We start from the raw sequence: 24,803 nt of genomic DNA on the forward strand, positions 1-24,803 counted from the left end.
CTATTTCTTAAAAAAATAAGAGAACAATAGGGAATGTTTATGCCACATTTCTGTCACCCATAGGTTTCATTAATCCCATGTGTATGTTATTATTCAGCAGCCTGAAAGTTTTTTCCTTTCAATAAACAACAGTATTTGGCACACCATTTATTTTTGAATCAACTCACTGAGGCATATTCTTTCACTTTAACATACTGATATTACAATCTCAGAAATGTTCAGGGGAGGTTGACTACAGCCACATTCTGGCAACAAACCTGCCTTTTTCTAGCACTGAAGAGAGATCAGGAAAACTTGCCTTTTAAGACAGTTAAGGATCACACCAGTATGGGAGAACTAAGAGCAGCTATAGCTTGTAACCATATCTTGCACCTCTACCCAATGGTACATGCCAGGACCCTGAAAAATTACAGCCAGAATGTACCATACGTTGACAATACCTGCCTAAAAAATCCTTTTTGGGAGCCATTGGCACAAATCAAAGCAGCTGCTAATCTGAGGAATTACAAGAGTGAGAAGCAGGCCAGCAGATACCTCTGTTTTGACTCTCAAAACTCCTAGGTCCTTCACTAAGCACAGCTTCCTCAGGCCCCAAAAGCACATTTGAATGGAACTGAATAAAACATGGTGTGAAAATGTTTAGTCATTACATTTTCCTGTTCACACATTCACAAAGCTGCTGCAAAGTACCTTCATAAAAACTTCAAATTTTGTCCTTTGTTTGATTGTTTTCAGGGATGTTACAATATCAGCTCAAAGACGCGTATTTATCAGTCTTGAAAGAGCTGCCAGCAGTGTGGACATTCCCTAATAAAGTGTAAGAAATCCATCTTAACACTGTTTCTTGCTGCACAGCTCCTCTTTTATAATTGCAGATTCATTATGATACTTTACATCAACAAGAAGGTATGTGGTTCCAACTAGCAAAATAATTTGACTAACAAGAACAAAGAGGCTCAGAAAGACTATGTGATATGCTCACACCACAAGGTCAACAGCAAAATCAAATCCTACCTACTGTTCCATGTTATACTTTATCCATGAGGTGACAGCTGAGGCTCAGGTGCCATGCATATATTTTCAGGTTTTATCTCTTGTATGTATTCATTCTCCTCCTGCCCCCTTTCTTTCATACTGAAAGCTGAGTTTCAGAGAGATTAAGCTAAGTAGCATATATTAACTATGGCTCATTACACATACCAATGGAAAAAAAATAATATTGGTTCTAAAACACAGAAGAGGAAAAAAAGGGTTACAATAATGAATTTTTCAATTTATGGATATTTTTCTCTTTATCAAAAGAGAAAGAGCCCATATGTTTTCCTCAAAAGATCTAATCCTCCAGTTAAAATTCATCTTTCATGGCATGATCCTTCAACCCCTCTCAGCCATTCTGGCTCCAAAGCATACTTCCCAAACCAAATTGCAATTTTTGGTCCAAAGCAGAACAATCAGAAAAATGGTGCTTTGACAGCTGAACATCTGATGACTGTGTCACTTGAACCTTCTGTTATTTAAACCTTCTCAAGATTTAACATAATAAAATGCTCTATTGTATCTCTAATAATCAATCTAAAAATTGGGTTATCAAATGGTAGCACATTTATAGAGCAACCTTTACAGTTAAAACCTCAGCAGGTCTAATTAATGCCAAAATTTCTAGGATCCATTAATACACTCTTTGTCATTACAGTTTTTGCTAAGTAGGACATACCTTAGTCTATGTAAAATGTCTGATTGATTATAATCAATATCCTATTCAAGGCACAAGACAGATTTTTCTGCAGTAGTGTGTAACATAAAATGGCTATAAAATATGCAAGCTTGTGCCCACCACCTTCCATCAGAAACAACTGACTTTCTAACTATTCTTTTGCTATGAATAATGCATTCCTCTAAATCCTCTCAAAATGCAAAGGAGAGGCTCTAGAGCTAAATAGCTTTCACTGAAAAGATGGTTTCCAAGTTTATAGTTTCTGTGCTCAGGTTTCATGTGCATCACGTTTTGCCCCAGCCTCCAAATACAGCACACGTGTGCATTACCTCAACATTTGCCAAGCTCCATTAGTCATTCTGCAATAAGACTGAAATGATCTTCCCAGTATAGAACTAATCCGCGTACTTCCCACAACATATCACTAAAAGGAGGCAAACCCAATTACATATGCCATGAACAAGTTATGACAATGTAATCAATTCTCCACTGATTTAATGAAAACATCCTACCAATTTATACCAGCTGCAAATATTGGTCACTATGTCTAAAAATGTCCAGGCCACAGTATTTTTAAAATTTTAGCTTAACTTCAGAAAACATTAGCTTTGGTAGCCTTCTTGCCTTTCACTATTTGCTTTTGTGATTATTTGTATTTGATTTTGCAGGATTAGTGAAAAGATTTCAGATACGTCAGTAGCTCTGTAGAGGGACACATACAGGAGGAGGCTTCCATGTGAAATTGAAATCCTAAAAAGAGCAAAGAAGGAGAGTAAAGAGGAATCATAGTGAAGGTCCAGGCACTAATTGTTTCTGTTGTGCATATACATCCTTCCGTTAGATACTAGACTCCTCTCACCGCCCAGTATCTTTGCAGTTTCTACATGGGTTCTCCAATATATCTGGAGGAGGAGGATGACTCAGTGTGTCCTGTAAGATGTGACCATACTCTTACTGGTGGTCAAAGGTTGAAGCCCATCAGTGAAATTAACTGGATTATTTTGTTTAGCTCAAAGAAAGTTAACTATGGTGCATGTATGTAGAAGTTGTTAGCCATAATAAATGGACAATTTACATCAACAGAAAAAATATTTTCATATTCTCAGCTTTCTGTGTAGAAAATATGATATCCCATATCTGCACTCCAATGATTTTTTTTTAATTTCTGTGCTTTTAAAAACATATGAAAGAAAAGTAACTAATACTAGTGTTTATTTTCAAAGTGCAATTAATATCACCTTCAGCCCTAATGATCATAGGAAAGTGGCTAATAGGGAAGTCCCTACTAGATGAATTAAAGGTGTAAAAGAAACAGGTGTTGCTGGACCAGTCTCCTGTTTTCCAGCAAATACGCTCCATTTTAGTTCAATGGACAAGAAAATTGTCTGTCTTTATCTGTAACTTCCTACTGGAAAAACTGCCTACGGCCCAAAACACTGATCTTCTGCAAGGGGTTTAGGGAGCACTTGTTTAAATGGGAGGACTGAACAGAGGAGTGAACTGAAAAGAGACGTTTGAGCTGTGCATTTGAGGCTACACTAACATAGCATTGAGTTTTCAGAGTCTTCTGAAAGTCAAATAAACACTACGATGTCTTAAAGACATTGAAGCTGGGGTGGGCAGAGGGACTGCACATGTATCTACACTGTAGGTGTGTCCTCAGAACAAAAAAAGGCTGAGAAAAGATTTTGGGGAAAAATGCTGCCTAAAAGGAGCCAAGAAACTGAGTGACAAAGTTCTCTCCCATTGCCTGTCTTCTGCTGTGTACAAGAAAACTTCTTATTGTTCATTTTTCCAAATAAACGTGACTTCACAAAAATAATCAATTCCATTAAGAATACTATCTAGAACCAGAAAGAACCTATATAACCCCAAATATTTTAATTTTTTTTTGAATATGTTTTTGAAAATTGCTGGTTTAGATTATAACACTTTTCTATACACTGGAGATGCAATATCACCATAATCTAAAATACTGCGATTTATAAAGTTTCTATAGTGAGATGGGGAAAATTCCTTGTGTTAGCATTTGGCAAAGAACAAGTGTTCTACATTAATAAAAAGTCAGATGATGGCAACATTCCTCCAAGTCCTTATGGAAAAAAAATTACAGAACTGTGTTTTAATTTATTTTGCAACAAGATTTCATTTTAAGCTATACTTTAAATGTTGTAAAATTTTGGCTATGCCTGACATACAATCCTGGATGCCAAAAAGTGGCAACTGTAGGTGTCCTTCTATAGCAGCCAGTTCAATCTAGAATCCTAAAAAACCTTACAAGCTAGTTAAGTCGGACTTTAGTAATTGGATGAGAATCTGACTACAGAAAACACCAATACTGATTTACAAGAAATCACACTTTATTTTATTTGGTACTAAAGCAATTTTTAATATAGTATTGCAGAATAAGATATTATGAAGGGAATTTTCCCCCAAGATTCAACACTTCCATTTCAGCTGCACAGTAATTTTTGTCCACTATGTATATATATTATTCCTAGACAAGCTGGTGAGTTGTAGGATTTAACCATATTTAATTATGTGATCACGTAAAGAATAAACTTACAGTACGAAACCTTAAAAGCTGGTTGCTGGTTGGCAGGAGAGAAGTCCTTACATCAGCAGTGAGTTCCTGCACAACCAAGGGGAATCCTAACCAAAGCCAAAAGCCACATCACTCCCTGCCCCATCACAGACCTTGTATACTCAGCTAGATGGAGACTAAACATGCAAATGAAACTATGTGTTTAAGCCAGACTATGAGCTCATGCAATATCTTTCCATGGATTCATATCAACTAACATTTGATTTCACTGAAAGAAAATTATTTCTTTTAGTCTTGCTTCTGAAAACAGCTATCTTCCTTTTTAATGATTCAGTTGTGGTCTAATACATGGTGCTTGGAAAAACACAAATTGATTCTCTCTGTTGTAAATAAACAAAAATTTACATCTTATCTTAAACCATATATCATACCAGATAAGATCACGTAAGATATAGGATATCTTTTTTTATATATATACACATATATTTCTTATATGGTAATGAAGGAACAACATCAGCAACTTCTCATAGATTCTGTTTAACTGTTGGGACGTAACTACTTCCATGAAAGGTTATTTAAAAATCAAAATTAGCTGCATGCATTTTTAAAATTTTGCCTACAAAATGGCTGTATGATGTTTGTTAAGATTTCACTGTGATAATTTCACTGTTTCTTAAGTTGCTCTCCACCTGCTCTGAAATATGTTGTTATTATTCTATTAATAAAGACCCATCCCCCCCCCCCCCCCCTTTTTTTTTAGGTTGAGCTTTGTTAAAAGGTGCTGAGAAATATAGTAACATAAAAAAAAACCCTCCAAGTGAAAGAACTATCTGGGGACTTACTTACTTATAAAAAGGATACAAGGAAAATGATACCATAGCTCAAGTATAACAGAAGGCTTATATACAAAATATATATCATGAGAGAAAAATTGCTAATAGTAAGAAAGAATATTTTTAAATGCATAAGGATATTTTCACCGATTATATTTTCAATACACTGCTGGTGAGAGGTTGTGACTGAATGAGTTCACAGAGGTAATGCATGCAAATACTTTAGATGATTTCACATTGAACAGAATTTAAATATTTACACTGTGATCATTATTTTGAAAAAAATAATTGTTATTATTGAAAACATACTGTAGAATCCTGAGCACTCATGGTGGGTTGCAAGCTGCATATAAATCATGTACTTCTGAGGTTGGAGCTCGCCCTCTATTTTTTTTAATAAGCTGCTAGTCTTGTTTCATGGCTGGGTTCCTATGCACTTTGGCAGCACAAATCAATAACGTTTTCTTATGTTATCATTACTTACATGATAAGGATTTGTGAAGCATAAAGGCTTTAAAATTCTTAGATGAAATTTGACTAATATAGTAAATCCTTAAAGAAATGTTACTGTCCTAAATGTAAATAGGTGAAGACACATGGCAGCTGAAGTTCACAAAAACCAGAGGACTTCCTCCCAGAGTTTCTGGTGGGATACAGACATGACCAAGCTTGAGTGATCTGCTCTGTTCATTAAACCATGCTTCTGTTTTAGTCTCACTGTTTTACTTCCTCATACAATAGTGCAAATAGAAAAGATGGGAAACTTTCAAATTTATAGCTTCAATAAGAAGCTACGAGGCAATGCTCCAAAACAATTTTCATAAATAACTGTCTTTTTATGCTATCATTGTTAGATATTTTATAATGAAACTTCACATATATATGCCTAGACAAGTAATCTCCCTCAATATAGTAAATATAGATTGTCCACATATACATTCAAAAAACCACTATATTGAAAAAATGCCAAGGAATACAAAGTTAGAAAATGCCAGAATTTAGGAAATTACAAACTGCTATAATTTGAAATTACTTCAGGAGTTTGATCTGAGCTGGAATACTAATCGAATAATGTATTCCTACTTCATCATCTTGCACATATATTACAAATGAATATTTTTGGTTTTGTTTTTTTAAAATGTATTTCTGCTTTAAGCATACTCTCTATGGTATATCTGAAGGTTTTGTTTTTCTACAGAATACAAAGTTGCTGTTAATTGATATGATCATTAATAGATATTTACTTTGGTAAGATAGTGTGATCTGTCCCGATATGTATCTAATTGTATGAGGTATCCATTTCTGTATCAATTTATTAATATTGATAAACTATAAAATAAACTATAAATAAACTACATGTCAGTATAGCTTATTTTTGCATTAGTATTCTGGTATTTCACATATTCTACTAGGAAGTAGCCTCTTGTGAGAATATAATTTTTTCTTGTTCTTTACTACCATCAGAAACAGAATAATGAGCTAGCTGGACCTTGAGTTTGACCCACTACATCAGCTCTTTTTCACTTTTAGTATACCAGAAAAAAAAAACATATAACAACTCATTTACTGGGAAAAACAACGTTGCATTTTTTATATTAAATCAGATTTTTATTATGCCATCTTCAGAACCCATGATTCAACAGGTAGCAGACTGTCGGTTCTATTGAGTTAATATCCTGTTCCATATTTATGTAAGAAACACATCCTACTGTATTGAAGACAGAAGCCTGATCTTGCTCCCAATGAAATCAATAGTAAAGTTGTTATAGACTTAATTACAAGACAGGGTGTATCCTTGGATATAGTTACATAAGTACACCTACATATCAAGGTATGCTCTGTACTGTTCAAAATACACGAGACTGGGAAAGATAGACTTTTATGAGAAAATACCATGCACAATTTCTCATCTTTAATATAAAAAATCAAAACAAGAAATTATGTCCTCAGATAAAACTCTGTCACAGCACAATTGAGTTGGACTCATGTCCACAGTGTTGCAAAACTGCAAGTGAGAGCAGTGCCTGACTTCCCGTTTCTATGTGGGCTCCATCTTTCTACAAGCTACAGACAGAAAGCTACACATTTTATCTTCAAAGTGGACATGGTACGCCTTGCCCTTGGCATATTTACTAAAAATATCTTTCATATATGAAGTATCTTACTGATGATGATGGCAGCCTTCATTCAGCCTTGTTTCCACCACAATCCTGTTTTCTAGGCCAAATAGAGATTGCCATCATAACACAGTAATCTACATTCTACACACAGTAAATCTTCCATAAAGATACTAAGGTCAGACCTTTAACTCTGTATTTAGTAGGGATGGAAATTCTCTCGACTTTCAAAAGTACCTCTGCTGGTTGCTCTGTCTGAGCAGCAGGTAACAGGCGAATATCATAATCTGGAAATCTTGCTTTGAATTTCATGGATGAAGTCTAATACCAGAAGACTAATGTAATTTATTTCAAAACTTACACCTTACATGTAGCATCCAATACCATGAGATATGTTTTATATCACATTGCAGAGGTCACAAAGCATTTAATTTGAAAGAGCCAGATTATAAACATATGTAAAGAGCACTACCCTTTCAGGAAAAGATCAAAGCCTTCAAAGTTTTCATTAGGAAGGTCCTAGTTTCAAAGGTGCCAACTCTATTACTGCACTTCTATAAAGATACTTTACTGATGCACTGCAAGGCTGTAAAACATAATAGCAAACAGCTGGTCATAAAAGAAATTGATGATTATGGATTATACTGTAGTTACATTTTGAAGTAAAATGGCAATTGCTATATGAAATTATTTTGTCGCACTTTGAAGGAGAAGATAAAAGTTGCAAAGCAAACTACAAAGTTAAAATATATAATATTTGTGGCAGAGATGATAGGATGGTAGGACTGAGAAAAGGCAAAGGATCTGAGTCAGTCCAAGGAAGTCATCATCTCTCCACCCCTGATTTGAAAAATATTTGTTTCAGACCCGTTTCCACAGCTCCTTCTTTATCTTACTTGTGTGGGCAGTCTTACTGACCTCACCAACACCAGTGGCTTCAAAATATCTACTTACAGAAGTAAGAAAGTCAGATTTCTCCCCTTTGCAAATGAATCTCAATTCTGAAGCATGGGATAATTGCATCACATTTCAAAAGCAGTTGAGGGTTTCAAATTGCATAACTTCTATTGCATTGCCAGCTAAAGTTACCAAAATTAAGGTAGGCTTCCCTTAATTGATCTTAAATGACACTTAGTACTGAAAAACAGTGTAAATCTCAGAGGTGTGCAGGTTGCCTGCTGCAGTGCTACCTGCCTTAAAAAAATAAGCTCCACCTCAGACCATAAGTTGCTGAAGAACCAGGGAAGTCTTTAAAAAAATCCCAGGGGAGGGATGTGCAGAAAGCAGTTCCCTGGTTCAAGCACAGGGATGGACACGCTCTCTGCCAAGCACGTCCTGCTGCGTGCAGGAGCTCCTGTTCATCCTGTGGGACAGCCAAAGCTCTCAGTATGGTTCTCCAGGGAATATGAGTACCTCACCAATTTGTCCCAAAGGGCTCTTTCAAGGTGCCCACTTTTCGTAGAGACTGCCCAGAGACCCGAAGTACCAAGTTCAGGAGCCCTTGCTGAAATCAGAAACCTACTATTCAAGTGTGTGACTCAAGTAAGCTGGGCACAAATAATCAAAATCTAAACAAACTTTAAGAACAATACATCTGGCAGACTTCAAATACCAACTGAAATTTAAAATTTTCTAGTCAGGTAATGAGGCAACAGTCAGTTGCATCAGTTTACAGTGCATCTTTTAAGAAAATGTAAAATTAAGTTCTCCTAAACGTTAATAAAATTTAACATATCCTTAAACATAAAATCCCTGAAAGAAATAATTGTTTTCTTGCAGTTTTATGTACTGTATTTTTATTTAATAGCATGTTTGCATTTGACTTATTGTATTTAGATATGCATAATGCCTAACAATTTTGTCTACGGTACTTTTTTAGGAAGTCTTTTTAGGATATAAAATGTATTTCAGCCTTTTTGGACCTGATCATTCCGCTCTGGACCTGTTCCACCAGCATCTGTAATGAATAGTAACACCTTTCTTCACTCAGTTACCATAATTGATTATAGTACATAATAAGCAATTGGGAATTCTTAGTATTTGCCATTTACAGAATTAAGTCTGCAAATTTGCAACTGGGCTTTGTTTCGTATTGGCCCAGGGGCTACCCTTTGGCTTTTTTGTATCAGGCAGATTGGTACAGAGGAGCCATAGGATCAATTTAAGCTCTAGATTTAGAAAATACCTTCTTAGAAGGACCAATTGCTGGATCTACCCTTTCCGTCAACACCCCCAAGCCAACCCTGTCAGACAGAAGGGATTCCTGGTGGGAACGGCTGTGAGGAAGCAGGTACATATAAGGAAGGAAAAGAGGTTTGACCAAAAAGTCCCTTTAATCCGAGCACTCCTCCACCTTCACAGTGTCTGGCCTTCCAGCTGGGAAGGCTGGCCAGACATCGGGACCAAGCCAAGTGCCGGACCAGCACTGAGCAGTGGGGTCCCTGTTTCTTGTCTGCCTGACAGTCACACTGCACAGCAAAACACCAGATTGCATTTTTCACTCTGGTGGGAGTATTTGGCCTACAAAGCTGAATATTACATAGCAAATTTCAAACTAATTCAAGGAATTAGGAATATTTTTTTAATTTATACTCTTACTCAGATGATGAGGAGTAAGAAGGACCCCTGGAAGTTCAGCTTTGGAAGAAGGGAAGGCAAAAAAATAAATAAGTGAATGAAGACCAGTAGAAAGTCTGCTTTTGGTTCTATATGAATAAAACTGAAAAATAGAGCCATATGCGAGCAGATTTAAAGGGCTCACCTTGGGTATAAAAGGAATGAGAAACCTAACCTTTTTTTTGTGTCACTCATGAAGTATGAAACCATTCCATACTTTCATAGCTAAAGATGTAAGTCTACTTTACTAAGAGGAAAATAATCTTACTTCAAGAAACAGTTACATGAATAATGTCATCTTATAATTTGTGAGAAGAGGGCTATATTTTGTTATTTGCAAGACTTTAATTGCACTGGTTTCATTCTTTAATAAAAAATGGGAACGAGTAGTGAAATATCTGTAGTGCTGATGAAAGCTAAGGTGGTGGAGAGGGAGATGGGCCTGAGCCCAAGGGGAAGGTAAGGAGGAGCGGGGACCGCAAACATCCCCATTGTCTGGAGCCTTAATTGAACCACTGGGGATTTTTTTTCTCCATTTCTATTGCTGCCCCTCCTCCTTCTCTTTCTACTCCTCTCCCCTCTTCCATCCCTCTCCTATTGCTTCCTTTTCTTTCATCCTTCTGAGCTGTGCCGACGCCAGGGGAGAGGTCCAGAGCAGGAGGGAAGGTCCAGCAAGTCTGAAATAAAAAAAACATTACAAATAAAAGATAAAAAGGATCCAGAAATTCAAATGATCACACCTAATATTTTAAAATAGACTTCCCTCTCTGTTTGTCACTGCAGAACAGTGTGACACAGGTCTCTATGGCAGGGCTGATTTTGATCTTAAAAGATCTGAAAGTGAAAAGTAGCCAGTCTTATTCAAATTATGATCAATATTTACAATATCCATTAATATTTGTTACCAAGTATCAAGAATTTCTGAACCCATTTTAAAATTTCTGAGATTAAATGTCACACTATATATGATGTTAACTTGTGCATCAAATAAAATAAATAAATAAATTTTAAAAAGGCATTCCCGAAATAGCTTCTTTCCTTAAACTAAACTGTAATTATTTTTCTTGTAATCTCTCCTTTCACAAGCATGTCCCTGAACACATATTCCTCATTCAGGGCCCCCGGAACCACCTACTCACCCAGAGCACCTGGCAGAGTTATACCCAGTGCCATCAAATAGCAGAGTTTGGCTTATATGCCCTACTCTCATGGAGAAATTCAGTTGTGCTCATCTATGTCCTGACAATCCACGGTCATGAGACCTTTATATTCCCGTGACAACACTGTGCTCCTAACTCTGAGCCGAGACGCACGAGTAAGAAAAGAAATGTTATGGTGCATAAATGAAGCAGGGAAAAGAGGCGAAAACTTCATGAAGTCAGCGAAGGGTTTTATCCTTGTATATCTGTTTTATGTGAATATTGCTCAGACAATGCATTTTTGAGGGACAGTACAAAAACCTAAGGTAGAAATATAGGCACATTGCGAGGAACAAAGATGAAGACGAAGAGGCAGTGAAGTGTATAACATGACACGGTAGCTGCAGTTAACAGTTTATAGACCCCAGAGCATATTACTCCGCTTATTTGAAACAGTTCTTTCAAAGTGCTGAGAACTCCAACTTTTTAACTCCTCTTCTCAATTCTGACAAGTCCGTAAGATCTCCGAATCTGTACAAGCCATTATGATGTAGCTGTTAGAGCTCGCAGCTGCATCTTACGTTACCATAGTAGTAACACTACGGTATTTGAGCAGTTAACTCTTACTACTCTGAGTTTCGTGCTCATTCCTATTATACGAACTGGTTTGTTTCTAATTTGGATTCAGCTTTTGTTCAGTTTCATACTATGCTGTCAGCGAAAAACGCGGCGTATGTGAGCAGCTTAATGACATTTGCACTCAGACAATGCCGCTCTGAAAATAAGACAAAACCTGTGGTGGAAACATGTACACTATGTTCACATATTTCGGTATCTGTACAAAATCTTATAGAAAACCCAAACACATATTGAAAGAAATAGCAGAATTCATAACTTGTGGAAAAAGAGGATGATATCGTAGCATACCGGGCAGTGGCACAAATTGGCTGGTGCTTTTGCATCCTGCTACTCACAATGACTAGGGACAGATCTAAAGCAAGTCACTGAAATAAATTCTGTATAAGAGCTGATTTATACAAAGGTTAACACTCAGTCTAATAAAATTCCAATCTTCTCTAGAAAATTACCTGAGACAGAGAAAAATAAAATCTATCTAGATATTCAAAAATACAGGTTTTACTGGATTTTTTTATAATAAGCATGTACATGAGGATATTAGCAGCATGCCATCGATAGCTAAATATTTAACCTATCACCTCAGTTCACAAACTATTATTTTTGCTTTTTTTATGGTTTAAAAAGCCTTCTTCAGAGCCATCTAGAACTTTCAAATTCAGGGCTTCTGCTGTTTGTTGATCTACTAATCATTTTTTAACACTGTGACTATATATCGATATTCATTTGCATATGCAAAGTGCAAGTAGCTGATTCCATTGCCACCCACATAATCCTTATCTTTCACTTATTTTCAAAGGTTTCTCAAGTGAGGTCCATGATTGTACCCAACAGCTCAAGTCCTTGGATTTTAGAATAGGACTCTGTAAGGAGAACTCATTGAAGAACCAAGTTGGAGATTTACACCCAGAAAACTGGGTGAAGAAATGGAAAAACAGTGCGAAATCTTTGCCCCGAAAGAAATCTTTGGGAATTTTGTCACAGTCCAGAACCAATTCGAAGTGTTTAGAAAGACATTTGCATTTTTGTAAAAAAATTACCACAGAAGTTGAAAAGAAATTAAAGTAAAAACTGAAAGCCATGAATATTCTAGTGGTCAAAAATTAGTTTTCAACAAAATATTTAATTAAGAAATTAGTATTTCGACAGATGGGGGGCGGGGGGAAGCATAAGATCCATCTCCTCTAACTTCATCCATCAAAAAGTTAGGAAGCCAGTTTAAATATCCCGTCTAATCTCTTTCTCATGAGTGAAAAGAGAGGGGCGTTTTAGGAAGGTTATTCATCTCAGCTATCCATAGATGCCTCTCTTGGGATGTAAGTCTCTGGAGGTCTATACATCTCCATTGACTACAAAGCCTTGAGCGACTGTGTTAGATTTCAATGACTAACTTTTAGATAGCTAAAATGATCACTAGCTTAGCTCTGAAAACCTATTTTTTAAACAGCAAGGTTAAGTGAGATGAATTGAGCCTTTTGTGTGAATCACTTTATCAAAAATCTACAGAAAAAATGTTTTGACAGGAAATTTTGACCAGCATATGTATCACTGATTTTAATAGGACCAGGGTTTAATTCTGCAACTTTCTGTTTCCACATCACCCACCAGAGTAGGGCACATGCTGATGAACGGCAACACAGTATGCTTTACTCATAAAATAATAAACAATAAAAATAGCATCAATGTCCTGATAACTATCCCCCTAAAGCAAAAGTGACATACATCAAAATTTAAATGTAGTTTCTCTTTTCATGATGCATAATGTACATTAATTGTCTACAACTTAGAAGTGCACAACTAGAAGATGCTAACCTCTTCAGAGCCAATCTTGCAGTTGTCCCATTTACAGAACTCCCATTTAACTGAAAGTTGTATATGCAGGAGGAAAAAATAATTGCATCCTTCTTCCTCCGCAGTTTGAAAAAAAAAGTGGATGTGAATTCATACATTAGAAAACTGACCTGCTACGCAACATCTCAAGTGTTGGGGTTTACCCCGTGAAATCAGTGGCAAATACAAGATGAGAAATAACATAACAACACTGATATTTTTGTTACTTAGAACACAGTATAATTAATCCCTTTTATAGGTACCCAAACAGGAAGTTTCATTTTAATTATACCTTCAGGGTGTCTATTTCATAGACACTGCGTGAGTTTGCACAGCACACCCTGAAATGTTATATAACTTCTAATATTTATTGGGTGAAGGATCTTTTGATAAAATACTATAACGAGGTAGAATTCCTTTACTTTTATAAAAAGTAACTCTGCATCAAGTTCAGAAGCATAATGCTGCAACTACTAAACCCACAGTGTTTCACTGCAAAAAGTCAGTGAGCCCATAATTCCCTCTACCCACAAGAAGAGCTTTTAGCATTCAGTAACCCTTGAGGCCCAGTGTGCCAAAATCCACATTTGTTACATTCATGGATTTAATTTTTTTGTGTTTTATGAATTCAAATTGTTCAAATAAAGAGGATGCCTAGGATAGCGCAAAAGTTTTAGTACTTCTGAACTCCATTACAGCACAACCAAACAGAAAGAAGGACCAGCATTGTCAATACCATGAAAATATAATTCTTTGAGACTGAAACTCTAATTCTTAAGACAGCCTAAAAATACTGCATGCAAGGTATACATGTGCTTGTACCTATTTGACAAAGATGCTGTTCAGCTTCTATGCAAAACTCTCAGCAAAAACAGACACTGTTTTACTGAAGGAACTGTGCTAGTGCAATGTTTTTCTACAGAACAAATTTAACCTTGCTTCAGTCAGGTGAAGAATCCCATTAATATTTGATTTGTGCCAGATAGCCCCTTTTCGTTGACCCTGCACAACACAAAGCACATGTCTGACTCAAGGGAGGATCTTGACGAATGCAACCGATGTGACTGAGCAGGCTGAAATAAGGCTGTCGGTACGGGGCGCGGTTGGAAGATGGAGATCTGACTTTCACCAAGTCATTTAATTATTTAATAATTATCAAGGTCCGATAATTATCATCAGATCCTTTATGGTTTCTTGTTCTTTAAATAATAATAATGGCCCGTACTGCTTTTTATAAGCTATGGCTGTCCAAGGGACTGTAAGCAGTTCTCAGAGGACCACAAAGTTGCCCATGCAAAGCCTCAGCTGTTTTCAGAGCTCCACGTTGACTTGGTTGCTCAGAGACCGCACGTCAGTCGAGGCAATAATCACTGACATCAGGAGAAGGCCACCTGGGAAGGGCCACTGATGTAAACCAGGTTTAATCAGAGCTCTGGGTATTTTTTGGAGAAAGACTCACAACTGTGCAAAGGAAAAATAGAGAGCCTGGGGACCGTCATTCATATTCCACCACGTTCATACCCACCGTTGGTCATCACTCCTATGAAACCCACCTCTGCTTCTTCAAACCTCTACCAGCCAAGTCAGAGTAGCAATGATTATGTTTACTATTGTAACCATGAAGGAACTACCCCAGAGCAAAAAAGTCCGTTCCCGAAACTGCAGCGCAACTGCAGAATGGTTGAGCCCTGACATCCTGGCAGGCCAGTCGGCACGCGAGCAGCCTGGGCTGGGCGCTGGGCAGGCACACGGAGGAGCACCATGGAGACAATTTAACTCTGTAGCTTTTGTCAAGTGGTAGTAGATAATATTGGTGTGTATAAATTTACTACACGGAGAAAGTTAAATTGTTCGTTCTTAAACAGAACTGTTGGTTAAGCCATAAAGGATAATTAACTAAAGTAAGATTTCTGTTAATTCTCTATCACACTAAAAACATCTCTAGCAATATCTATGATTCTATCTATTTGCTTGCCTATCTTTTTATCCCAGAATATCACAATGATAAAACCGTATTAATTGTATTCATGCTAAGCAACCTGAGATTTACTTAATAATATGAAGGTCTAGTTGATGATTTATCCTAATTGTTGGCAGATGATTCATTGAGATGGAAAATCACACTTCATTGAGCAAAAATAAACTTTCTCAGAAAATACTGCCAAACCCACTGTAGAAATGCTTTTGAAGGATTAAGTACATTATAGAGATTAGAGTGTCATTTTGAAATAGGAAAGGGTAAAGACAAGGAAAAAAAAAATGGTAAAAATTATTCAAATGTGTGTATATGTAAATCAATAATCTTCAAGCCATTTTGCTCTGGTAATTCTTCAATAATATTGGTACCTTAACAAAAGTGAAAATGTTACATTGTAATCTTCATACCATTTAAAAGTAGCCTTTTGTTTTCTTCTGTCAGTCTGGATCTGAGTTTAAGGAAGCTAAAAACTGGATGACTATGTAGATGGTGTCAGAGATAACATAATTTTTCATCAGGAAATAGTCATCTTTCGCCTTCTGTTCAGAAATTCTACTGTTCAGGAGTACTTAAAACATAAAGCGTTCAGCTCCAAAATTTGACAAGAGCACCACATCCTTTAAGAAGACCAAGGGAAGTAAAAAAACATTCATCTGAGGGCAGACCTATCAGTCTTTACAATCCTACACTTTAAACACTATTACGCTTTTTATCTTTCGAAACCCACAATGCAGGGAATGAAGAAAATAGGAAAAATTGCACTGTAACAGAGAAATAAACTGCTTTTAGAATAATGCTTTAGAAGACTAGAGAGCTAAGATATAAGCAACCTGGGAAGAAGCTAACAAGGAAAAGGTATTTTAAAAAGCATTGTAGCCAATTTTCACATTTATTCCTGAGAGCAGACAGTCCCTGATACAGCATTGGCTCAAGCCATTCAGGTCCCCTTGGCTGGTATGAATACAAAACACTAAAACAATAAGGAGACGATCCCCGGGAGCTTAAAAAAAAGACTGTTGCAGGAGAAATTCCTGATACTCCTTAGCTGTTGTGTTCTAACCAGAGAAATTCAGACTGGTTAGGCAGAGCGAAGGGAAGGTCGGCACGGCATGAAGCCTGTTTCCCCAGAAGAAGGCACGTCCACGGGCGCAGCTCCAGGTGGAAACATTCGGGCTGATGTGAGAGCCAGCAACTGAACTGCCATGTTTGCAGCTGAAAGCAGAACAGACCAGCTTGGGCAGAAGAGGATTTGAATGCAGCTGCCCTGCTTCTGCTGCAGCATGGCTTTGGTCAGAGCCAGCCTCAACATCCCTTCCCAGAGCTGCATCGGCCACACGGGCCAGCACCATCCGGAACCTCTCCCCAGTAAGCCCAGCAAACGTGAGTGAAGAGGGGCTGTGATTCCTCTCTAGAAATATATACTCTGAAGAGGAGCAGAGGCATGGAGAAGGAATCTTACTGTTTAGAGACAGAACTGACACAGAAGTAAAAGAGCGTAAACTGTCCGAGAATAAATTTAAGACGGGAATGAAGAGTGATGCTCTGCCCAGCCTTCGAAGAGATGCTGTGGGAATGGTGCTCCAGCTAAATGTAAACTGGAGCTTGCTCAATCCGAACAAAATAAGAAGACCAGCCTAGCATCACAGCAAAACAGAGTTGATGACTCCACAGGCCTCTTTAGTCCTATCTCCTATGTAGAAAAACGTGAGAAGATACACTTCTGTTGCCAATTCGGGCCACTACAGCAGCTAAAACCACGTATTTATGAGTCAGTGGTCTGAGCACTATACAGTTCGCAACTTCTGTTCACCTGTCACATTTTTATTTGCTAGTAACTACTGCTAATAATAGTTAGTTTATGGAGGAAGAAAAGAAAAATTGCTTTCCAAAACTTTCAGTTTACAAACCTTTATAAAGGTGTCTTAAATTCCTAAGCTTTCCTGAATATCAAAACAGATGTAAAGAAAAACAGAAGATGCCATTGAAATCTGGACATTTATCACTTTCAGGAGCTAGGGCAGGACAAGTACATCTCATGCTAAATATAAGGAATGTAATTATATCATCACTTGTAGAAACAACGCTACAATTCTTAGACAAAATTTTTATTCATCTCAAAAGTACAAAAGGACAATTGACTTTTACAATAACTATGGCTTTCCAAACATGTGTTCAACAGCATTAGTCATAGCATAACTATGGAAACACCAAGCTGGAACAGATTCCACCAACCCAAATCCTACTGTGCCCACTTACTGCAGGAGGCAGAGGTATCCTCTTTCAAAATTAGCTCCTTTATTCCTATTTTAAAGTCCCTAGGCTGTTTCATATATATGAAATCATACAGCCTCAGATTGCTGCAAATTAAATCTGTGTATATTAATTACCATGCTACTTGGACAACAGGTGCTCTGTAGATTAAATCTGGGTGCTGAAAACAGTGCATTCCTAAAACTTTCTCAGACTTCAAGATATAACTAGGTGAGCAGGATTAGATCTTCAGTCAGCAACTATCTGTACAAAATTACTCACACAACACACCTGCAATATTAAAAGAAAGGACGAAAGGAACATCGTTCTGGAAATTGCTAGCCTAGTTACTTTATTTCCGTGCTTTAGCAATATAAAAAATATTTTGCTTACTGGCAGTTCCACATAATTTAAAGAAAAACTTTAATGTAAAAATAAGGAGGGATGGAAATAAAAATAGGGGTGGAAGATAAAGTTTCAATCATTCTTGTATTTTAATGGCTTGCCTTCAAATTAAATCATGAAAAAATAAGTAGGCTGAGTCGTCGTCTTAAAATGTGGAGTATTGACCCAACAGATCATAAGTATTTCGGAGAAGTCATCATCATCTATCAAGAAAATATCTAGACAGTCTTTTTTAGACACATGGATTATTGACCCCGATATACTGCCAAAAGTATTCCATCAAGTCAGAGCAGAAGCCGTGCATAAATATGTGCTAAATATTTTTATTACATTTAAGCTGAAAAAAGCCACCGTAAAGACATAAGATATGCATCTACAAAGACAAATGAGTGAGTTTATTTTTCAACACAACTAATTGCATGAGAGAATGCTGACGACTTCTTATACACACTTTCTACTTTAAAGGAAGCTGTTAAGTTACAAGAATGTAAATACAAGTGTTCGAAGCCTCAAACTTCTGGATGCATTTGTAGTCCTACGAATTATTTTTGCTTATACCGCAGTAAGAAAAGAAATATATGTAACTTACTTTAATTTACATATCTGAGTACACAGCATATCTTTATAGTCAGTTATAGATCCCTAAAAGCTGTTTATATAAAATACATTAAGCAATCGCATCACGATAAAGTAAACGACAGAGAACACTGCAGATCCAAGCATTCAGCACTTCAACTTTAGCATAATATTGCACTATACCTTTTTCTGGGAAAATAAAAAATAAAAAAAAAAATATCAAAAACCTCCCAACTGTCATCTGGAAAAATCTTTACAAATTGTATTTTAGAGGACCAATATCCTGTCTCCACATCAGGGGCAGCCTCTATTAAACATTTAAGTGCTGGCAATGAAAAGTAACAGTTTCTTCTCCAATCCTGAACTCTCAGTGACCGTCACGGAAAGTAACAGTTTCCCATTCCCTGTCAGCCAGTGGCATTAATAATCATCAAAACTAAACGAAACACCTTCGAGCAAATATCTGCATCTGATTAATCTCCGTCCCAATGAATTAAATTCATAAGAGGCAACCTGCTGCCTTGTTTACGCCTTTTTAATATGAGGAGCAGAAGTTGGATATAAGGGTTTTGCTGCCCTTAGGGCTACGAAATATGCCTCATGTGGCAGTGAGCCAGCTCTCCGAGGGAGCCTCCTTTGCTGTTCCTCTCACAGCTATTTTCTAATGGATAATTTTTAAACAGACACACACAAACAGACAAGTCACCACAATACAGGGCCAGGGGTTTTGGTTTCGTCTAATGTCCTGTAAGTATTTGTACTCATAAGGAGGATCTCAAGGTTTCATACAGTTGCGGTTTGGGGTTTAGGGTTGGTTTTTCTCAAATGGGAAAGGAGGTGGGGGGGTATCTGGATTCCTCCCCCCCCCCCCCCCCGCCCAGCTGCTTTCTCGTCTATACAGCACAGCACATAAAGCACCTCTCTTCAGCTTCACCGACCTAGGCTCAATTAGTGCAACATTTTGCACACATCCAAGCAATCACAAGGCAGAGATATTTAGTTCAGTCCTCATGTGTATTGCACAGAAACCTTTAGTTAGGGGTGGAAAGAGATTTCTTAAAAAAAAAAAAAAAATCTCACAATGTAATTTACACAGCGTGGAAACGCCTACAAGGAGATGAAGTACCTGCACTGGGGAGATGTTCAGTTGTTCACTTCATCTTCCGTTGACAAGGAAACCAAACCGCACTTCATTCTCCAGGAAAACCTTCCACTGCCATCATTTGAAAATGTATTTATTTGTATATATGTATATATCTATCATCATCATCATCATCATGATAATAATAACCATTATAAAATACTGCTGGCAAAAGAATAAAAAAGTCAAGGTGCAAAATGTGCAAAAGTAAGGATCACCTCTTTTGGCTTTCTGTTTTGCTTTGTTATCTTTAAGGAGGAAAAAAGTATTTAAAAATTATAACTGTAACACGCTGCAAGAAAAGTTTCACGTTATAAACAGGCATCAAAAACTGAAAAAGAAGAAAAAAAAACCCCTGCTGATTGCACTGTGTCAAAAAAAAAAAAAAAAAGAAACAATAACAAAAATAATAAATATAACATCTTGCTCTGTGGCTTCCACCAGTATTGCAAGATTACAAACTCTGTGTAAACACTGCTGTAAAATGCATTTGCAATTCCCATCTCTTTACAAAAAAAAACCCTTAAAAAAACACCCAAAAATAAAAATAAAATAACACCAGAGAAAATCCTCTGCAAAAAGAGTTAGAAACATGCCTTTTCTCTTATCTTTAAAAAATAAGCATCATATTTCACATCGCTTTTTCGTGCCACAACAAAACCAGTTGCATATATAGATATATAGCTACTAAATGTATATCAGTTGTTGCTGGACTGGCAAGTCTGTATTATTAATATTATCATTTTTCATTCCCAGTGACTCCCGGCCCCAGCAGCACCTTTTGCTCACAGTTTAGTAACCATCGCATGCTAGGAAAAAAAACTTGTCATCAGCAAAAGATCAAATCCATTTAAACAATAATCAAAGAGGAAGAAAAAAAAAAAAAAAGAAGCAAAAAAAAAAAAAAAGAACCCGAAAAAAAAACCCCAAAAAAACCAAAAGGAAGAAAAAAAAACAGGACAAAAAAAGGAGGACAAGATTGTCAGCGGAAAGGTACTCACCGAGCGGGAGTAAAAGGGAGGAATAAAAATGAGAGTTACTATAAAATACAGTATGGCGGTGGAAGAAGGAATGAGGCGCTTTTTTTTTTTCTCTCCTCTCTAGTCTCTGCCTCCGGCAACCGCCACGTGATCCGGAGCCGGGCGGACTCGCAGCCGGGAGGGCGCAGCGGCGGCGGCGCCGGGCGCGGACCCAGCCCGGACCCAGCCCGCCCCGAGCCCGCCGCAGCCGCCCGGCTCCCGCCGCCGCCGCCGCCGCCGCCCTGCGCTCCGCACCCGCGCCGCGGCGGCCGCCCGGCCTCGGCAGGTGCCGCTCGCACACGCACTCACACGCACGCACTCACACACACACGCACGCACACGCACACACACACACACTCACACCGAGGCGCGGGCACGCAAACGGCTGCGCGGGCGAGGTGCGGAGGCGGGCGCGTATTGCGCGGCAGCGCAACTTGCTGGTCGGCGCCGCGCGAAGTTGCCGCCCGGCGCCGCCCGCCCGCCTGTTGCCCTCCTCGGGACTGGGGCCGGCGGCGGGCGGCAGGCGGAGCGGGGCCGGGGTTTGCCCGGGTGGGGGGGTGCCGTGACCCGGCGGCGGCCCCAGTCCAGCGCCGGGCTCCGCGGTGTGCGCGCTGGGGTTACCCCTCCCGCCTCTCCGGCGGGGGATGGGGGGGGTTGTGCACGGGGGTACCGTGTGTGCGCACGCAAGGGGGTAGCCCCACCGCCCAGCTCGCCTCCTGCACGGGGGTGCGCGCCCGGCCGGCCGCCCTAATTCCCGCGTGTGCGCGGGGGTGCCCCGCCTGCATAGCCCGGCACGGAGACCAGGCACGGAGGGGTACCCCCTCCTGCCACTCCAGCTCAGGGTTTGGGCACAGGGGCACCTCTGCTGCCGCTGCGGGGGGGCGGGGGGGAATGTGCACGGGGGTTCCCCTGCTGCCACTCACGCTCCGGGTGTGTGCGCAGCTCTGAGCGTTTCCATGCCGTGCACGGGGCTGCAGTTGCTGTGCCACCCAGTCGTGTCTGAGCAGTGCTTCTCCGTCTCCTTCCGGAGAGCGTTTCACGTGTGCAGCTGGCGAGAGAAGGACGGGTACCAGCAGTCCCATCTATTATTTGCTTTTGTTTCTTGGCCTCAGTCCTGCTTCATGGCCTCTCCCTCCTCTCGTCCTTCCCGTGGCAGGGCTGTTGCTTCCCATAACAAAGTTACTGGCCGAGGTGGGAAGGAAACAAATGTTTTCGGAGGGGCTTATTCACTGGGGGGTGCACTCCCGAGAGCCGCCCACGGTCATAAGCGAGGTGGCACAGGGCAGTGGGCTCAGCGGTGGGATGACCCTGAGTGGGCACCTTCCCACGGCACCACAGGCAGCTGCCCACAGCCACCTCTCATCGTGGTGGAAGTGTTTGTGGTTGGGCCCCAAAACGCACCGGAGCGGCCCTGAAGCAGCTCAGTGGCTGGCCGGATGGCAGCTCTCCCGTCTCCTTTACCAGACAAGAAATAGACTGGAGCAGGCTGTATGCTACTGTTGCTGAGAGTTTCCTCAAGACGCTTGCTTTTCCCTTTTTAGCTCTCCTCGCCTGTCTCCTTATTAACAAACACAGCAGTCGCAGAGAGCGACGGCTGGGGCTGCGAGCAGCTTTGCTCCGGCTCCAGCTGAAACAAGACCTGCGCACCGCCAGGCCCCAGCCCGCTGCCTCGGCTCGGCTGGCAAAGGTTGTGTCCTCAGTTCACTGGCCCCCAAAATTCTCACAGCTAACAATCTCCCCCAAAACTTACTTAATTACTGCTTCAGCAGTAGGAGCAAGAGCAGCGAGAGACATCTGTATGAGATAAATTAATGGAGGAATAGAAACATGCATCCATAAACCCAGCGCTGTGATGGAGGGAGCGATCTGGGCAATACTTCCCTGCTCCCTCCTCCCCCCTTCTTCCTCACTCACCTTTTTTTTAGAACCACTCTCTTTTCATCCAGGTCAGGAGGCAGGAGATACAGTTAGGTTATTACTCTGTAAAAATTACTCTGGCCACTAAGAGGATGCCCTGCTATATAAAAGACTGGTGAGGGCACCAGCCTGCCTTCTTCTCATCCTCACACAAAGCTTTTTCCCTTGCCCTGACCATATCTTTCTTTCTTTCCTGTCCTGTATCTCTTCCCCAGTGTTTCCAGAGAATGAAAAGAAATGCTCCCTTGTTTCTTTGCTCTCAACTTCTTTTATGAAATGTAAAAAGAACACTGGCCAAAGTTTAAAAAAATATATAAACAGTTATGTTTTCTTGCTTGCTTTTTATTTTGGCACTGGGCTTGTTCTGGCATTTCATACCAGTCCTAGTTGTTCTCCCCCTGCTAAGTTTGGCTCTCAGGAGTAGAGCTGTACATCTGAGAAGGTTTAAAACAAACAAACAAACAAAAAGGAAGTCCTTAAAGATACAGAAATCTACAAGAAATGAAAATGGTATGAAAACTAACCAACTTAATTCTACAATGTTTTATATACATAATGACAACTCAATCATGTAGTCATGACAGAATCACAAAGTATCGTGTCTGGAGATTTCAGGTGTGGGAGATGTATTTCCTTGGCTGGTGCACTCTGATTTTGAATAGCATTAGATACTGCATGCAGAAATAACAGCTTAGTGGCTGAGGGGTATTTGAAAGATGTTTAACATAAAAACATACTTGCAGAATCGAGGCCTAAATTACAATCTTATTTTTTTGTTGTTTTTCAATTTCCATCACTGTTTATGTAATTTTGAGCACATATGTCTTCCTGAAATAACAACAGTGAAAAGGTGGTGTTTTAATAATTCAAAGCTATAATAGATCTGACTTGTAAATTTGGATCACATTAACACATATGTAGGAAACTGGATACCTACATTTTGGATAATATATTTAATGTGTTATTTATGCAGTAGATTCCAAGAACTAGGAATAAGGCAAATATATATGTTTTCCTTGTCCATGTGTATCTATTGATTTGGCATCCTATAAGTGAGTTAAAAAGTCATTACAATACATTGGGTAGATTTGGATGTAAACCCTTAAATGTGTAAGGCTTAGGGACGGTTTTAAGTCCTGGGGGCAGTGCAAGCGAGCCGTTCTAGACCAGGTCTAGAGACAGAGCTGAGAGGGATCCAGACTCAGAAATTGTGACAAAATTCAATATATAGTTAGCATTGTAAATATTGTGAAAATGAACTGTTTCCTAAGGACTTAATCTTAGGTTTACCTAAGGAATCACCAAAGTATGCTTCTGTTACTGTTCTGCTTACAATCCATTAAGGTGAAGTAAGCATTAGGGAGTAAGAGCTGCAAGGAGTTTGGCAAGAATACGTGTTTGGAATAGGTTACAAGCAAGCAAGAGCAAGCTTGGGAGAATGCTATTTTCACAGAATCCTGGGAAGCCTTTATTCATCAGTGTCTACTTTTTGGCTACTCCTGCTGGAAGTTTCCTCCAAGAGCAGTTGGACCACAATGAGGGAAAGTTCAGCATATTGTACACGTTATAGCTTGGTTATGCGCAGTGCTCAACAAAGTATACAGTCAAGTATAGAGTAAAAGAATGCAGTTGAAAAAGAAGGGAACAGGAGATTCATGTAGATCATTTCCAGGGCAAAAGTGTTCATGTTCAATCCAGTGCATGTAAATGAAGTGCCTGCTGGCGTTTTTTTGTCTTTCCATTTTTCCTTCTGCAGATCAGCAACTGAGCTCCATTGCAACATGACTAAGAGTTATCTTTAAGAAGTAACCAAGAATTCTGGCCAGAAAGTGTATGAACCAGCACTTCCATGCGTCTGCCTTGGCTGCCAGCAGAGAGATGCTTCCTAAGGTTCCTGAAACACTGCACTTCATAGCCAGTGCTCTGTGGCTTATGCTGGGCTTTCCATTCTTGTTAGTTATGCCATGCAATCCCAATATATCACATTCCTTTCCTGCACCTCTGCAGTTCCACTCCCTTCCCCCCCCCCCGCCCCCGTAGGAGCAGAAATAAGTACATGCTAAGATTACCTCGTTGCCTATAATCTG

The 24,803-nt window shown here is 39.3% G+C and overlaps 1 protein-coding gene across 10 annotated transcripts in view; it reads right to left on the reverse strand.

Moving 5' to 3' along the window:
* RALYL (RALY RNA binding protein like) overlaps nucleotides 1-21,117 on the reverse strand; it is a 404,493-nt gene extending 383,376 nt beyond the window's left edge. For 7 of the 10 annotated variants that reach the window (XM_075743809.1, XM_075743806.1, XM_075743801.1 and 4 more), the window contains exons 1-2: nucleotides 20,782-20,914; nucleotides 19,766-19,852 (exon numbers count right to left, since the gene is read on the reverse strand). The gene's annotated coding sequence lies outside the window, so the exon portion shown is untranslated. Of the gene's footprint in view, nucleotides 1-5,498; nucleotides 10,503-19,765; nucleotides 19,853-20,781 lie in introns of those variants that run through there. The other 3 variants (XM_075743808.1, XM_075743805.1, XR_012833774.1) reach the window with 2 other exon arrangements.
* Nucleotides 21,118-24,803: the final 3,686 nt, after the last annotated feature.

This window comes from Balearica regulorum, chromosome 2 (genome assembly GCF_011004875.1).
Source record: "Balearica regulorum gibbericeps isolate bBalReg1 chromosome 2, bBalReg1.pri, whole genome shotgun sequence".
Taxonomy (NCBI): Eukaryota; Metazoa; Chordata; class Aves; order Gruiformes; family Gruidae; genus Balearica; species Balearica regulorum.